Source organism: Hermetia illucens, chromosome 1 (assembly GCF_905115235.1).
Source record: "Hermetia illucens chromosome 1, iHerIll2.2.curated.20191125, whole genome shotgun sequence".
In the NCBI taxonomy this organism is placed as follows: Eukaryota; Metazoa; Arthropoda; class Insecta; order Diptera; family Stratiomyidae; genus Hermetia; species Hermetia illucens.
Genome location: NC_051849.1, coordinates 60,587,501 through 60,603,543, shown reverse-complemented (window position 1 = coordinate 60,603,543; position 16,043 = coordinate 60,587,501). Strand labels below are relative to the sequence as shown.

The 16,043-nt window shown below is 40.2% G+C and overlaps 1 protein-coding gene across 4 annotated transcripts in view; it reads left to right on the top strand.

Annotated features, from left to right (window-relative positions):
* LOC119661561 (sodium/potassium-transporting ATPase subunit beta-1-interacting protein) overlaps positions 1–16,043 on the top strand; it is a 147,775-nt gene that overhangs the window by 19,673 nt on the left and 112,059 nt on the right. The gene's annotated exons all lie outside the window — the stretch shown is intronic.

Below are 16,043 nucleotides of genomic sequence, written 5' to 3'. Positions count from 1 at the left end.
TTAGTGTGACGCTGACATTCAAAGTTTTTGATTGCAGTAAATTTCCACAAAAGAGACAATTCTGACCTAACATTGGGTTGGGGAAAAAGTAATGTCGTATTTGTGATCGAATTTTAACGCTTTATTTAACATACTTAGAATTATCCGATTTAAGTCAAATATGCGCCGTTTTGTTCGCAAACTTGTTGCCATTTAAAAGGCAACTCCATTATCCCCCTCTTATAAAACCCTTCCTCCTTATTTGCAAAAAACTCAGACTGCTAGTTTTTGCAAGTCTCTTTTGAGGCGAGATTAGTAGCACCAAGAGCATTTTGCATGGACCGGAAGAGATGGTAAACACTTGGTGCCAGGTTCGAACTATACGGTGGATGCGATAGGATATCCCATCCGAGCTTCCGTAGCTTCTGGCGGGTCATGAAAGATGTGTGAAGCCGAGCGTTGTTCTGGTGGAACAGAATACCATTCCTATTGACCAATCCTGCCCGCTTCTGGTCAATCGCCTGCTTCAAACGGTCGAGTTGCTCACAGTAGAGGACTGAATTGAGGGTCTGGCCATAGTTGAGCAACTCATAGTGGATGACTCCCTTCCAATCCCACCAAACACACAACAAAACCTTCCTGGCCGTCAATCCGGGCTTGGCGATGGTTTGGGCCGGCTCGCCGCCACTTCGACCACGATCTTTTTCGCTTGAGATTTTCGTACGTGATCCACTTTTCATCACCAGTCATCCTCCGCTTCAAAAATGGGTCGAAATCGTTCCATTTCAGCAGCGCATCGCAGGCGTTGATTCGGCCAAAGAGATTTTTTTTGCGTCAACTCGTGTGGCACCCAAACATCCAGCTTTTTTGGAATCCAATCTTCTGCAAATGGTTCCAAACGGTTTTATGGTCCTTACCCAGTTCCTGGCCAATCGAGCGAATGCTCATATGCCGGTCTACTTGGATGATTTCGACGATTTTATCGGTTTCTGCGACGATTGGCCTCTCAGTACGGGGTGTATCTTTGACATCCACTACACCAGAACGAAATCGATGGAACCGACGCTGTGCTGTGCGAATCGTTATAGTATCGGACCCATAAGCTTCACAAATTTTTTTGGCCGCCTTCGGTGCATTTTTACCTCATGTATCATGCTCTATATTGTAGCTGATATTACGGCAATAAGAATTTTGATATCAAAGATGCTCCTCAATTAGAGCGGCTCACCGAGATTGATGACGACGAAATTGTGGCAGTAATCGAATCAACCCCATTTTACACGACGCGAGACATCGAGACGACGAAGTTCGAATACGTAAGAAAACTCGACATTTAGATTCCTCACGAACTCGAGGAAGTTCATTTGAAAGCACGTATTGTCATCTACGATATTTTGACGAAACACAGAGAAGACGATCTTTTTTTTTTATAAAAAGATAACTGATGAAGAGAAGTAAATCGTTTATAAGAATGTGAAATGCAAAAGGACTTCAAAAGCGGAACTTCATCAAAGGAAGGGGGTGTCGAACGGAGCTTATTAATTATAAGGGAGTTGCGATCCATCGTGACAATGTGAGACTATACTAAGTGCTTGGTGACCCGTCAAAAATTATTCGAGCTTGGATGGGATCTGCTGCCTCACCCAACGTGCTCGTCTGATCTGGCGCCGTCAACTTATTTCATTCTCTTCAAATCTCCTTGAATTGAGTAGCGTTAAATGTAGTTGACAATCAGCATCTTCAGTTTTTCGTCAATAAAGGCAAGAAAATTGTGAAGCTTACCGAAAGGTGACAAAATATCACGAACAAAACGGAAAATATATCGTTGAATGACCTTTGTTCTTCATGGTTATCAAAAAAACGCAATGATTTTTTACTCAACCTGATAGTTTTCGCAGTGTACTTTCCGGGCATGTTAATTTTATTTTTCATATAAGCAAGTCTTTTTCATAAGATTAGTTTTCAACTAAATAAAAAATAAAATAAATAATACTTATGGAAGTTTCTAGAATAGTTTTCATTTGTAGGAAAAAATTAAATTAACCCTATATCCGGAAGTTCCTGTTCACAAAGAAAAGCTATAAGTAAGGATTTAAGTATGAAATGGAGGAATGGACTGCTGATTTCATGAGAGGCTTGCACTCTTCTACTGTTCTGCGTCATGTCTTGCTGGGGCGCCACACTCGTCGGCTATCTTGGGATAGTGGAGTCCACTGCAATGTATGACCTTTCCAGTACCACTTTCCCCTTTTGATTTACTTGACCACCTTGTTAATGCTGTCAAAATTCATCTCGAAGTCGGTGAAGAGCAGATGAAACGGAAATCTGGTCTAGGCTCCGCATTCGAGAGGATGGACCATTTCGACGATTTTAATATCATGGCATCTTCCGAAGATATCGTGAGTGTGCGGTAGGCTGTTGGAGCGGCTCATTTGCTTTGAAATGCGAAAGAGGATCCTGTCGAAAAGTTTATAAGGACAGTATCTGTGATAGAAGATGATGAAGTAGATCAAAGAAGATCCCCCGGAGAATGTCGTGCGCTTTGTATGAAAATAGACGATTCTGATATAACCACGAAATCTTTGAGCGATATCATGACTGTATGGTCATGGATGAAATCAGGATCCAAAGGTTTCTGTAGGAAGGTCCTTTGATTCGAATGAACATAAAAATCCTGTCCGAAAAATTTATTAGTATAATATGGCATGGCTGGCACGAGACTGAGGCGTTTGAAATGATTTGAATTGACAAATTTTTATTATCTGGTAGTGTAGGATAATTTATAATAAAGTTGGCAAGTACATTCGATAGGGAAATTTCTACTTGAATAAGGGGAACACATAGTTTATTCAGCAAACTCTTTGTTGAACTGCGAAATGTTGGTGTTTATACAGAGCACACTACACCGGTTGTAGAGGTATAGTAGAGGTGGGATTTCGTAGAAAAAGCAAATCAAGGCTACTATGTGCGATGAATTTGGATAAACCAAGTTAATAAAAATGCATCCTTTTTAAATTTCGTCTCTATTTACTATTTCATGGGTTAATAAAACGGAGAGCGTTTATATACGACACACAAATAATGACTTCCATTTTATTTTATTTTTGTTTTCGTTAAATAAATGTGGGGTAAAGAGTTACCCAAGTGCCCAAGTATGCTGTTGCAATTCGGCTTTATTGATATAATTGTTGACACCTCGCCTTCCAGGGTCATTTTTTCTCGCTTTGTGTAATTACCTTTAACGAAATTAATCAACGGTCAGATCCAAAGTAACAAGATTGCAATTGTAAACCCGTATTATTTTTAAAGACAACCATCTAAGTATAAGAGCAAAATACTAGCAAAAATCAACGACCTTTTCACAAATCGCTTTCTTGGCTTTCTTGTCGTCGTTGTCTCGGTCGTGCTATTGCTGTTCATGTTGCAGGCTTTTCATTTCTAGCCAACATTGTACATACATACAGTTAGCAGCAAGCAAAGAGCATATCAGGTGTCGAAGAAATCGGAAAAGGCATTATACGAATCCGTGCTGCAGCTTATAAACTTAATATTCTCGAGTAGTAACGTCTTAACGTCTTTGTCCCAAGTCAAATTGAACCAAGCCGAGGAGCAAGAAAAAAACCTGTTTGCCGGCATGGCGTCTTCCCATTCCCACTTGTAACAGTTTTCTGCGGATCTTGATTCGGTGGCGGGCAGGAAATAGTTCTACGAAAGAGGCTCCTAAGTGCTTAGGCTGCATACAAACAAAACTGAAGCAGTTTTCCCGGTCAGAGGCTACTGATCGTGATGTGGATGGCGAAGACAATGATGATCGTTGGCTTCTTATCTTGGAGTCATCATCAACGTTTTTCGCTTTGATTAGAATCTTCACTTGTCGATAGTTTCCACCTGGATGGACTAGGAGCGTTAAATTTTCCATGCGAGCTCGATACAATGCTTGCAGTCTCAAATTCGAGCAAAAAACACTTGGTCGTCATCTTGTTCAATTGAAGTGAAAACAAACTCAACAACTCAACGACAGAGTTGACGACAATAATAATATTGACAACAGCAACAGCGTGGAGATTATTGATAAGTTGCTATACGATTTGAATTTCAATACTTCCAGTGAACCTGAATTTGAAAAATCCCACGTTCAGTTTCTTGGAGCCACAAACCAGTTTTTTAGTTTGTTTAGATTGTTTCGCTGACTAGGGGCCTATGACACAGAAAGACTCCTTTGCTAGTTCCTTGTCCCGAAAGGAATTTGAATTTAAACTAGTTGATAAACTCAAGAAGAAAGTTGCTTTAAATAATTGCTGAAAACGCCTTATTCCAAATAATCACTCTTAACCGGCTAAAATCTTCGATAAGTATTTGCTGCGAAAGATCTTCAAGTTATTTCTCATTCTTTGCGGTGAAACATCAAACAATGGCTGATGCCATCATCTGGCGAGTCTATGAAAGTTGTTTTTCCGGTAAAAAGTTGTTTATTAGGCTTAGTTCGGGGCAGAGACAATTTGTTGCTGATAGTCATCAAGCAGTCATATTCTGAGAACGAGTTGCGAAAACGAGCTTAATAGACGACACAATTTGCATAAAGTTTAATGATTCTGATCCCTGGCAATGAACTTAGCTTTGTCTGAATTCTTCTTGGATTGTCTTTGTTAGATAACTTGGGAGTTTTTTGATGGCTACATGTTAGTGTGAAATGTTCCATTGACTAATGAGTTGATGCTATTTTCTGTTATAAAATTTGATGAAAAAGTTATAAATAGAAAATTTATCAAATATTGCGGCACGCAGTGAATAAACGCAATTGCGATTAATCCGATTTTTAGTCTTATTTTCCTAAATAATAAATATCCCTCTTTGGGATATCGTTATGACCAATAGAAATAAGTCACCGCTCTAATAAGCAGTTACGAAAATCTTTGACATTATCTAATCTTTTACAATTTCCTAAATTTGAGTAGTAAAACATAGTGAAGTAAAACAAATTAATGTTTTGTATTTGTCATTATGTGAAGCAAAGATATATAGTACGTATGTATTTTGATGATAAGCGAGTGTTTATAGGGGGGTTTAGAGAATTTCTGCATGGTTCATCGATAGGTTCGTTTTTCGTTCCTGTCAGTCAAGATTTTTCTTCCCAATATGACAATAGTTATAAAATTCATCGCTGAGCGCATGGAATAGACTCCAGGATAACTGTGTTACTGACTGAGAAGCCAATTTTATCAATTTTGTCAAACTGTGTACAATATGCGCGGTCTCGGTTGACTTTCCGAAATTTACGCGTCCTGTTATGAGGCGCAAATTTTGATGATCAATATTCAATTTTTTTCTCGAATTTGTTCAAATATACAATTTATTTAGTTTAGATAGAACTGACCTTGTCAAAATTAGGAGGAGTGATCCAAAAGTCTGATTTCCGACAGAATGGGCATATTAGAGCGATGGGTTGAGTACTTTGATTAGCTACTGAACAACCAGAACATCGGCGAGTTGGAGGTCCCGCCAACTGAAGACGACGGACAAATACTGCCACCACCAAGTTTAGGAGAAACAGTCCGTGCAATTCATCGGCTAAAAAATCATAAGTCGCCAGGAGCCGATGGAATTACAGCCGAATTGGTTAAATATGGAGGCGACCAGTTACACCAAGTGGTTCATCAACTTGTGCTCAAGGTATGGGAGAGCGAATCAATGCCTGACGATTGGCAACGAGGCATTATCTGTCTCATACATAAAAAGGGAGATATCACACAGTGCAGCAATTATAGAGGTATCACGTTGCTGAGTACCATCTATAAGATATTCTCCACTATCTTGCTAGGCCGGATAGCCCCATACGCCCAGAACATCATTGGCCCATACCAAAGAGGCTTCACTCCAGGCAAATCAGCGACAGATCAGATTTTCTCTGTGCGGCAAGCGATGGAAAAACTGTTGGAATATGGACAACAGTTGCACCATCTGTTCATCGACTTTAAAGCCGCCTATGATAGCATAGCCAGGGTAAAACTGTACATGGCCATGAGAGAATTCGGTATCCCGACGAAATTAATAAGACTGACTAGGCTGACCCTGACCAATGTGCGAGGCCAGATAAAAGCAGCAGGATCACTCTCAAGACCATTCGACATCAACAACGGTCTACGACAAGGGGATGCGCTATCATGCGTCCTCTTTAATCTGGCCCTCGAGAAAGTGATCCGTGATGCTGAGGTGAATGCAAGAGGTACGATCCTCTTGAAGTCCACCCAACTATTGGCCTATGCTGACGATATCGACATCATGGGAAGAACCACCCGAGACGTACAAACTGCCTTCATCCAGATCGAGCAGGCGGCGCGTGATCTTGGGCTGCACATCAATGAAGGCAAGACCAAATATATGGTGGCAACGTCAGCACCGAAGACGAATCAACCAACAACATCAAACCGCACTGGTCAAACACAAACACGAAGAAGAATAAAGATAGGAGAATATAACTTTGAGACCGTTGACAATTTCTCCTATCTAGGGTCGAAAGTCACAACCGATAACAACTACGATGATGAAATCCGCGCACGGTTGTTGTCAGCCAACAGAGCCTATTTCAGCTTACAAAGACTGTTTCGCTCGAAACGTCTCACCATAGGGTCAAAGCTCTTACTGTACAAGACTATGATCTTGCCAGTCCTCATGTATTCCTCGGAAACTTGGGTTCTTAGCAAGAAAAATTGCGAACCCTTGGCCGCGTTCGAGAGAAGAATCCTCCGAAGAATTTTTGGCCCCCTACATGAGGATGGACGATTCCGTAGACTACAAAATGACGAAATCTATGAGCGATACCATGACCGTCCGGTTGTGGATAAAATCCGGCTCAATAGGTTATGGTGGGCGGGTCACTTAATCCGTATGGATGAGGATGATCCCACCCGGAAAGTGTATAAGGGCAATATCTATGGTAGAAAAAGAAGACGAGGCAGACCCTGCCTAAGATGGAGCGATAGTGTGGGCCAGGACGCCAGACAGCTTTTAGGGATATCGAATTGGTGGACGTCGGCGCAAAACCGGGATGTCTGGAGTTCCTTATTAAGACAGGCCTAGACCGGATACCGGTTGTTGCGACGTTGATGATGATGATGATCCAAAAGTAATAATAAATATTTGTTTATTTGATCAAATAAACGGAGAATACTCAAGTTACTTATTGCATATATGTATGTAGTTATAAAAAATACAACGTGCCACTAACTCCTAACCATTGAGGTTGTGAATATTGTGTAATGTGTTATGAATTTCGGAGACTGCAGAGCTGCACATCAATCCGTTACAAAGTTTGAAAATGACACAATGGTGATTCAACGATCTTCGAGATTGTAGAAATGCCATAATGAATATTCAATTCGAGTTTGCACATCGTGATCCTTGTAAGAGGTAATCACCGTTAAAGGCGAGGTAATAAACGGAGATCAGGAGAGGCATTTTTAGTGAATAGCATAATGAGTAGCATTTCCTCACATTAAGCGGCATGGCTCGATATCGCCGCTACCCCGGGTTCTATTCCCAGCCGTCGCTATTAGAGGCTTATCACTTGCAGAGCATCAAGTGTGATGATAATGAAACTAAAGTATAGCCTCATTGAAAACTGAGGCTGTCTATTCAGCTGACAGTTTTTCTATTTCTGTTGTGTAGTGATGAATTTATATTACATTCATTGTCACATACTTATGCAAAAATCCTTATTTCGTTTGAACAGCTTCAAACAGCGCTGTGAATCATAAACGTGTTTTTTGGTCAGGTTTGAGCAAACACAGCACCCATTTTGAAAATGATACATGTTCAAATGTTCCTGTAAAATTGTGAACACACTTCTTCAGGGTGTTATGCCGGCTCCACATGTTTGTCACTTGTCGCAAACACTAAACCTCCACAAACGTTTGGTGGATCAAACATAGCCGACCACACGCTTGCCAGTGCGGTAGTGTTTTCTGAGCGGGTAAGCAAATTCCCTTTGATTTGTCCAATTCAAAAAAAGCGACACTTGATCGAATCGGTGGCAAGCTCTTGCAAATCCACACAAACCAAGTCAACCACCTTATTTATTAGGATGTTGCACATGAAATGGCCGATTTGGAAATCAAGTGAAGTTAGTTGCGATTTTACTGTATCAACCCACCACCAATTGGCGCTGTTGGTGTCGGATAATGAAGTATAAATACTCCTACATTTAATCGAGGAGTCGTTTCAGTTGCAGACCATCGTTGTGATAACACTGAATAGAAAGGAAAAAAGGATGGAAAAGAGCGAAGACCGTATACTCTTTCTGTATGTAATAAAGTAGTGGAGGCGACCAAGAACATTAACAGCGCATTTGGAGCTGATACGGTAAGCGGCGGTGGTTCGAAAAATTCCGGCCAGGCGACGTAAACCTTCAAAGTGAGCCACGTGGACATCCAGGACCATCGATTGATAACGACGAGCTGCGTTTGCTAGTCGAATCCGATACACGTCAGTCTGTGAAAGACATTGCAGAGAAACTGGGCGTACACTATTCGACAGTCTCGTGGCACTTGCAACCACTTGGAAACGTGAAAAAGCTCGACAAATGGGTTCCGCATGCCTTTAGGGAGCAAAACATGGCGCTTCGAATGGAAATTTGCAGTTCTTTACTCACCCGCAACAGAAGCGATCCCTTTTTGCACAGAATAGTGACATGTGATGAAAGTCCTGTGATGAGTACCTGCGTGTAGGCATAATCCCACGGTCCTCTTCGGACATGGATTGATTTTGTGACCACAATCAGAGCCCCGCCATGACTAGCACAGCGGTACTGGTTTATACTGAGTGCAGGCTCAGTATTCATACCAGTGGATGCGAGGCCTATCTAACCCCTCTGCCGCAACTAAGGGGTACGGCACCCGCGTTGTACAGCGCAACTCCACGCTTGAGCTCCGAGGAGCTCTGCCCGCGATGTTGGCATAGCTACAACCACCATGAAACTCCCACTAGGGGGCCAACCGCAACTAACCGAGCTGAGAACATATCCTCCAAGAATTCTCCTGGAGCATATGCTTTCGGAGGGCCATCCCGGTAATCATGGTACCAGATAACCTCCGGTGAGGCTTCGTGGCAGAGCCACTTCAGATGAGTCCCTTGCAAACTCGGGTTTGATCGCCCTTCTCGAGTGCGTGGGTGTGACATGTGATGAAAAGTGGATATTATACGACAATCGTCGCCGATCAGCACAATGGCTAGATGCTGATGAGCCACCGAAGCATATGCCGAAACCCAGCCTCCATCCGAAGAACGTAATGGTGACTGTTTGGTCGTCTACAGCTGGAGTTATCCACTATCCTTTTTTGGCATCTGGAGAAACGATAGATGCACAGAAATCCTGTTCCCAACTCGAGGAAACGCACCAAAAATTGAGTATTCAACGGTCGAGATTGGTCAACAAAGATGGTGTGATACTCCTTCACGACAATGCACGACCCCATGTATCCAGAACAACGGTTCAAAAGTTGAATGAATTGCAGTATGAGACCCCCCCATCTACCATATTCACCGGACCTTTCGCCAACCGACTACCACTTTTTTAAGCATTCTGATCATTTTTCGGCGGAAAAAGAATTTAGGGACGAAGAGGCTGTAAAAATTGCCTTCGACAAATTTTTCAACACCCGACATGCTCTTTAATCTCGATGGGAGAAGTGTTTTGAATCGACTGGCACCTATTTTGATTAAATAAATAAATTTTTGTAAGCTTTACAGTCGTTTCAAATTTTAGTACCCAAATGGCTATTTCATTTGTAACAACTTAATACGAGTTTGCGTTTGCGATGGATTGTGGAGGTTTGGCAATTATGTTGATGCCGCAATAGATATCTAATCCATTTTTTTTATATTTTCTGAAATAATTGCCAATCATGGGCGATCAGAATGTTTGTTCGGCCGTGGTTAGGTTCACCATACAGGTGAATAGTTGGTTTCTCTGGTACTCGTGCTGCTCTTTGGCTTCAGTAGTATTTTTCAGTAGGAAGAAATAATATTTGATTGTTTTGAAAATAACCAAATAAAAATAAAACAAACGTTGGTTATGAAATTTTAACACGTATTGTTTCAAGGTTCATATGAGTTTGTCTACAGTGTTGCTACCTATGCGTTATAGCATAGACTTACTGATTGATACGTTAGGAGTAAAACCGTGTATCTTCCTACACCCAATTACTAGCTACATAACCAAAAATCAAACAAGAATTCCTCCTGAGCTAAATTCATTTGAATACCAGCAATTGGGGAAAAATACTAAAACGGAGAAAAACAAAGTAAGATCGGCCATTGGTTTCCTGTCGTTTCCGTTTGAAAACCACAGAAACACGTGCGAACTTGATGGAAAGTGAATTAATTCTCCTTATATTGGAGTGGTAAGGAGTTTTAATGTGTGTGAATATCCACGAAACTATAATACATAAAAATAGTTCATTATATTATCGGTTCCTTGCTCTGGGTTCGAATCGCGGCCGTCATGGATGTTTATATTTGTCTTTGTATTTATCTCGCTACTGTTGATTCACCACTTTGTTTCACTAATAATAAAATTGGGCAGTAAGTAACAATTAGAGACTGAGTGTATGCCCTATACCTTTCAAAGGAGTGAAAAAAGTAAGAACCGTAATGAATGCTACGGAGTTTCAATTCGATGTATAGCAGTCCCTGCTTCCTCAATTGGTTTCAATTCGATGTACAGCAGTACCTACTTTCTCAGGTGTCATTCACTTTTGTTGAATCTTTATGGAGTATAGAGCCTCGACATAGCCTTCTTTTTGTATTCTTATGTTTGTTCAATAAAACTGCGCTTCAGATATACAGAAATCAGGAGACATAAATATATGGGGTAAATTTACAATAATATTATGACCAATTATTACTTGTGGTGCGAAAATTTGGGGACAGAATTAATTTTATCACACTAGTCAATAAATCATATAAACTACAAATACTTACTTCCATTAATATAATTGAGAAATGAGAAGAAGCGCAGACATCTTTAGCGGCCCTCTTAGGATTGACTCCTCTTTACATACAGATGTAGCGGAAGAGGGCATTTTTTTCTAACCCGAAAAATTGACATCCTTTTCAGACGTTTCATCGAAATACTGATACGAAGATAAAACATGATAATAAAGTTGCAGTTCAAGAGATTCGAGGGTCAAATAAGCAATAGGACAAATTGGGAGGGCATTACTAATATTGTATGCAAGCGGGTCTTTGCAGGGAATAAAGCATATGCAGAAGTTTCTGAACCAAGGAAGCCAATGAACAAAATGTAAATTGATGGGCACATCAACATGTTTCAGGAAAAATATAGCGTAGATATATAACACTATATACAGATTCAGTTAAACCCCTGAAGGAGCTTTAGGAAATAACGTTGCAATTTTAATTGATATTAGAGCACTAAAATCCAATTAGGTGAGCTCTTGACAGGAATACTTTGATGTATGCGTTCTGCCTGTCTAAAAAACCTGGATATTTCGGGTTCCGGACCGGAATAGAAGACAATGAAGATAAGTTAGCAAAAGAAGTGTCAGGAATGCCTTTCTATGAACCACAACCTTTCTGTGGAATTGGGAAGGGCTTGAGCCTTTATCCTCCGGTCCGGTATTTTCGTTTTGGCATTCCGCGAACAAAACATTGGATTTAATATAAACTAGACATAACTTTCGTGAACAAATACCTAGGTACAACTAATAATATACACTATTATGATAAGTAAATTTAGCTATTGCTGAAGAATAGGGCTTATTATGCCATTATCATAATGGTAAAAAATGCAGTCCGAGAGATTCCCAAAAAAATGTTATTGGTTTGTCATTTTTCAGTTTTTTTCGTGGCAAGAAGTAATGCATTTTCATTTTCAAACTAATTTAGTGAAATCACGGGATAGACAGTGGATAATCTGTAAAAATATGTTCCGAACTTTTGGACGATAGCGCATATTGGGTACACCCTTGTATTAAATGAAGTTTTTTGTGGATGTGGACTAAGTTGATGGATTTCTTGCTAATTGGATCTTTGTAAAGGTTCTGCTCAAATCCATTTTGAAAACGCACGTGGAGTAAGTTGGTTTCAGATGGGCACAATCAATTTATGTAGATACGCAGATATATACATATGTATGTGGTAATGGAAAATGTTTGTTCGTTAAGGATTTTCTTATGGATAGAGAGGTGAAATGCATTTACGCACAAGTGCTGGACTCCTGTCTCAGAGAGACTACGGCTAAAACAGTCTTCTAGAGCGCAATTACTCGGAACCATTAGACATATTACTTCAGAGCACTCGGCTCCACGTATCTTTACTCTGAAGAATAGGCTCAATTCTGGTGTCCAGAGACACTCGGCACCCTTTCATCGAAATGGCGATGGCGCTCCCACCTTCTGAAGAAGAAAAAGGTGAAGCAGGCATCATCCACCACATCCTTGCAATAAACGCAGTCGAGCAACTACGATTTCCCGATTGTGTGCGGATAAGATTGAAAATAGCCATGCTCGTTTAGCAGCTGAATTGGAAGTTCTGCTCAAATCCATCTTGAAAAAATCTTGTTAATTTTCTCCTTTTCGATGAGGATGAGCTTTAGTTTCATTATCACTTAAGACTGTGCAAGTGATAAGCCTATAGCAGCGACACTGCATAAACATCTATGATGATCGGAGTTGGAATTCGGGGTAACAAGATTGAAAAGATGAAGCTAAGACAATACGATCATCGCATCGTAACTATAAAAAAGAATCCATATTTAATTTAGATATATATATACGACCTTTCTTTGACACAAGGCTGTTACCAATATGGCCAAAATTATTTATAACTTGGAACATATAGAGTAACTAATGAATCTAACTATAATAAACATAGAAGCCATTTCAGTAATGACCTAAGAGATATATTCATGTGGAATGACATTTACAGTCAAATGAAATTCTGAGGTAATTTTCTTCTAGGTGAAGTGAACTCCGTCTGGCCCTGCCGGTTCAAATATTGGATTGCTCCATTTCCTACTCCATTTGCATATCACTTTCATTCATGTACATACTAACGAAAATGAATTGAAACAGGATATCATTATCTTACCACCGAAACTCCCACACTACACAGCACAATCGATATCAATCCTACAAATAGGTCACTTGTCTGTAACAGAAAAATTTCTCCATGTGGAATTTCACCACAATTTCAAAATCGATTGCAGTTTATTCCTGTGAACGCAACGTCAGGCCATTCTATGTTTCAAAAACTCTGAGACGAAACTGTATCAAACGATTAGGACCAATGCGATAATGCGGCCTGGATTGAAGTGGATGAGAATGACGATAAAACAAGTTATAGGCAGTGTCCTTGATAATATTATATCAAGCCTGTCGAGAAACAATTTATTATTGTTGGCGACAGGCAAAGGAAATGTTTGCTCGTCTACGACCGAGTATTGTTAGGCTTCGACGTGTCTAGAGGGGAGAGAGCATGCACATTTTTATCCAGTGGAACGGGTTATAGCTAATAAAAACAAAGAAAGGATAATATCCAACGGCAGGTGTTGAAAATTATTTTCTCCGCAATGAAGTGACGACTTTCAAAGAGTTATGCACTTACAGGGACTACTTTCTTGGCGTGTTGTTAACTTTTGAATAAGGTATTAGAAATCTTCATATATTTTTATAATAAATGTAATTATAGTGATCTTGATATAGAGAACACCTTGGCCTTCAATATAATTGTACAACCTGGGATATCTAGAATTTCATGCGATGTTTACTAGGTGGGTGTTATATTAAATCGTGATTCTCAGCGATGTAGTACTGAAACAAAAAAAATGATTAGTTGTCATGAAAGCTTCGACAATACGTAGGACTTTTGTTTTGAATTAATTTTTGCAAAAGTAGCTTTTAGAATAAAAAATTAAAAAAAAACAAAGAATGGCTCGAAAATGGTTAATAAAATGGAAACCAAAGAAAAGAAAACATCCTACCCAATATCAATGAGCAAACAATTCTGAACATACAGTAAAAATTTTGAATCAATCGAAAAAAATTGGTGGAGATATCGGTCCGGACAACTCGAAATATCTTGTTTTCATAAAAAAAGCGTCGTTAAAAATATGGATAAATGCACCTCACATTTAATCTGCAACCGGATATCCAGATTATCACTGTTCTGCATTGTATCATTCCTTAGCAACTCCGACACGGTTTTCGCTTGTTTTGCAGCGTCAGACAAGGGTCTTTCCGCCTTGCTTATGCGTTTCGATTTGATCTCACAGCACATTGACATTATAACTGTTTGGGCCGCTTTTCAAGCCTATAGTGTTCCATGTTTGTCAGTCATACCAGATTTACATGGAAGTGGATGAACGTATTGTCATGAAATTTGGTGGGAATGAGTGGACTGTGAACCTCTTTATATATAACAAGTGGTACCATTTTATGCTGAGTCTAAGGAGAGGCTCACAATACATGTGAAAGAGAGGTCTAACATTTTTTTCCACCGGATATGGACATGTGGGGCATCAAATGAAAGGACATAATTAGTGATTGAAACTGATATTTTTGATATTGGGTGCAACAAAGGAGAGTGAGGGTTCAAAATGTGTCATCCAAAAAATGAAACAAATCTCTTTCTCATAACCTATCCATCCGAAAAATATGAAAAAAAATCGCAATGGTGCATCTCTACGGGATCTAGGCCTCAAAATACATAAATTCCACTGCCACCAGTGAGATTTGAATCGTGACCTTCCGTACGACAGCCTCGTGGGATTATATAGGACATAATTTTGCAGTCTTAAAGAAATTCCACTACTATGAACAAAATTATAGATTGCAATCTAAGATGTGTATAAGGTCACCATTATATAAAGTGAGCTCATCTGAACGGTAGGAAACAGGCGAACATTTTAGTTGTATCAGTATCAATAACTCGAGGCAGACATATATGTACCTTATGTGCATACTAAGGGAATAGCGGGTAGTGCCTAAAGTGTCCCAGAAATTAAAATTATATTAAAATCAAAATAAAATTAAAATCACGGTATTCAATTGAATTTGCACGTGGGGTAACTCGGAGATCAATTTATATGGATGCGTGGATATATACATATGTATGCATTTGTATGTTGTAATACAAAATGTTGAGGTTTTTTTTGGATAGAGATGTGAAACAGATTTACGCACAAGTATCCGACTCCTGTCTAAGACAAAATACCGGTTAAAACAGCTCCTTGGAGAGCACTAACTCGATTAGACATATCACTTCAGGCCACTCCGCTCCACGTGTCCTCATAGGCTCAATTATGGTGTTCGGAGACACTTGACACCCTCTCATTGAAACGGCGATGGCATTTCCACCTTCTGAACAAGAAAAAGATGTGGTAGGCATCTCTAGCACATCCTTGCAATAAACGCAGTTGGGCAACCGTCATTTCCAGATTGTGTGCGGGTAAGATTGAAAATACCCATGTCCGTTTAGCAGCTGGGTTAAGTAATATTCAACCTAATCGTGTTTTCGATTAAGTATATAAATCTCCGCTCGGCAGCATGGAACGCAATCAGAATAACTCTTATTATCACTATTATTGACTGGCTTAAAGACGGTACGATAGGCGGACCTAACTCGCAGAGCACCTTGTCACCTTGCGCTAGGTGCTTGCGGTACATCTCCTTACTGAGGGGCCAGCCTAGCCTGCGGATGAAATAAACCGTACTTCTCAGCGAACGACGCCTACTGTATAAGGGACTTCCAACATTGGACATCAGCCGGTAAATTACAAACATTCTAGCCGCAGCCTTGTCTGCCCTGTTGTGAATCTGCTCGAAGAAGGTTACCTTCGTGTCCATCATGATGCCGAGGAATTTGACCGCCAGCTTAGAGAAGCCCATGGTTTCCCCAATATGAATAGGGAGAATTATGGAAACCCTCAACTTGGTCAGGACGACTTCAAGAGCTAGGAAGAATCAGCTATCCATCTGCTTATTCGCCGCATTACCATTCCCAATGTGCACTGAGCTTGCTCAGTCATCAGTGCCGCAACAGCATTC